Source organism: Trachymyrmex septentrionalis, unplaced genomic scaffold (genome assembly GCF_001594115.1).
Source record: "Trachymyrmex septentrionalis isolate Tsep2-gDNA-1 unplaced genomic scaffold, Tsep1.0 scaffold80, whole genome shotgun sequence".
In the NCBI taxonomy this organism is placed as follows: domain Eukaryota; kingdom Metazoa; phylum Arthropoda; class Insecta; order Hymenoptera; family Formicidae; genus Trachymyrmex; species Trachymyrmex septentrionalis.
This window is the reverse complement of record NW_017305988.1, coordinates 2,752,415-2,755,446: the sequence shown is the minus strand read 5'-3', so window position 1 is coordinate 2,755,446 and position 3,032 is coordinate 2,752,415.

The following is a 3,032-nucleotide window of genomic DNA, read 5'->3' as shown; positions in this document are numbered from 1 at the left end:
AAATTTTTTAGTAAATAATTTTAAATATGGATTAATAGGTAAATTTAATCAATATTCAAATAAAGAATAAATAAAATTTAAATATAAACTAAAATAAGATAAAATTTGCACGTTTTTACGTTGTATTAAGAGTTTTGAATTTATTATTCTTCATTTTATTTAAGTAACTTGTCGAGTATTTGACGGAGAACCTGAAAGGTTGTATGAATCAAAAAGCATCGCTTGACGCTCGGCAATATACATAAGATATAAAAGTGTCACTAATCCCTTCGTTTTGCCATGAAAGCTCCACTCAGCGATACTCTCTGGCAGCTCTTCGAGCTTTCTAGCCTCTCTCGCTCCTTGGCACAAAATCGGGTGATCGAGTTTTATGTAAGTGTGCTTCGTGGGGTGTGAAACGGCTCATGATTCATTAAATTACATCGATTACGCGCCCGTTAGTCTCTCGATCCAATCTGAAAACCAAGTATCTTTGCTGCACGACATTTTTACCACAATTAATTGGCACGCTCGAAAAATCCTTGCTTCGATAAATTTAAAGTATTGTACAATAAATCCTTTTTGATCGAAAGTACACTTTTTTTTAATCTAGCTATAACTAATTTCCTCAATTGTGCGGTTCTCTTCTCTTCTTCCTGTTTTTTTTTCTTTTTTTTTTTACAGAGCTCGTCAAGCGTATAGTTAATCTTTCAATGCGTTCTATTGATATTCCGGCCGTATATATTCTTGCCGTATAGAAGTACAAATATCAAAATGTTTTCTGACATTTTGGAAATTGTCAGAAAATATAAGAAATAATATGGAAATAAAAGTATAATATATTGTTGCATAAAATCAATGCATAGATACTTTTACTATAAAGAGATCATTATACGAAATCAATATTCATTCTGAAAGGAATATTGATTCTACATGAAGACTTTGATAAGATTCAGCCAATGTGTAAGTAAAAGGAAACAGGTTTGCAGTAAATGTTACATAAAGACATATCTGTGCCCTTTAATGGAATATCAAGTATCACGTAATCGTGAACGTGCCTCTTGGATCGATAGGCATTACGTCGAACGTGGATCGCTTGCCGATTTTACTGATAAAGTGAAACGTACCGAACAAATTCATAGCATGTACCGTCTCGTATCGTGGAATTTCAATTAAAAAAAAATCTATTATTTATATTATTACTATATACAATATTTGTCACGCACAAAATTTGATTAAGTCCGATAACTCAATTATCTGAAAGCGTAAATTTTTATATTAAATCAACCATTTACAATATTAACTCATAAACATTATGTACGTAATTCTCTATAGTTTGAATTTATCAAGAAACGCACTTTAAAAAAAAATTATTAAAAATATATGAATATGTATATCATATTATTTGCGATACTTTATACTTCATCGTTGATATCGCCAATTTTATGGTTAAATGTATTTCACGTACTTACGCCAACTAAATTATGGTAGGTAACTGTGATTAACCTATTTCGAGCTTATCCCAAGCTATTCGGTACTCTACTGATAGCTCATCAATAACTAATTTCCAGATTCAACTACTTATCTCCACAATTGATCTACTAAGCACATAACAAGTAATTATCAAATACATGGAAAGTAAAATAATATTAATTACATGAATAATAAAATATTATCAATAATTTTCTACAAGCTGCATTTTATTGACGATAAAGTGTTAAAATGAAAATCAACGTTATATAAATTTATCTAAATAGTTTAATTTAGCAAGTTTTAAATTGATGTGAGAAACATACGGACGAGCGTGCATACGAATACAATATAACATCAGAAAGAAACTTTTATAGTTAAACATGATTTTACATCAAATATAAATTAAAATATTAAAATGATTCAAACAAAATCAAATACTACACTATCTACTCAATAAAATTCAGTTTCTAATAAAAATATTTTAAACAAATAAATAATGAAAAGATCATATATAGTTCATAAGAGCAACACTAAATTCGAGAAATCATTTCATAGAACAAGCTCGACAGTAATGACGCAACTTGAAAAAAATTGATAAAACAAAATTGCACCTAAAGACGAAAAAAACTTGAAATTGCTTAGAGTTCGAATCATTACGAGTTTAATCAGAAATTACGCTACATTCGAATTATAGAAAAATAATTTCTTCTTTTCTTTTTTCTTTTCTCTGAGAAATGTTCTCGTCGTGCTCTAGACCTATATCACATCTCGGCGTTTCAGTTAAAAAGTACTGACGTACTCAACATGCGAATCAGAATTATTCTAACACGTGGTTATAAAGTCAAACTATGATATGAAGGGGTCGTTATAAACCGTGGGTGTGTTCTATGTGTTAAATCTCACATCAATAAAACCGACAGTTCCCAGACTCCCTGCCTCCTGCATTTAATATAGGATCTGTGCGTATATCACGTGGGCGATATATACTCGCGTGCCTACATAGATACAATTGGGACAAGTAACACGTAGTTGAATCAGTTTACATATTCCTCGCAAAAGGTCAGCTTTCCCAGGAGAAAGCAAAATTTTGCACAATTAACTCTCTGTGCTATACACTTTAATTAACAATAATTAAACTTCCGAATTGCGATGTATATTATTCTATTATTCATTCTCTCGATAATTTAATTTCTTATTTACTGAAGTTATTAATCTCCGACAGATATCAAATTTGATTAAGCTTTTATAAAGTTAACACTTTAGAAAGCTTACATAGTCTTTTCCTAAAAGATAAATTATATTAAAAAAGAATTATTATATGTAATGGAGGATGACAAAACAATTTTAATCAAATTGTTTTGTATCTAAAAATCTATTTTTTATATTTTAATTTTTTTTTAGATAGAATCTAAAATGTAATTGTTGAGAGTTGACGTTACTTATATTAATATAAGACAAAATTGTTAGCATTGTAAGAATTAGCTTTAATAATTAGTATTAAACATTGTTTGCATGCACATAAATATACATACGTACAACACAAATATACATTTTGTGTGTGTGTGTGTGTGTGTGTGTGT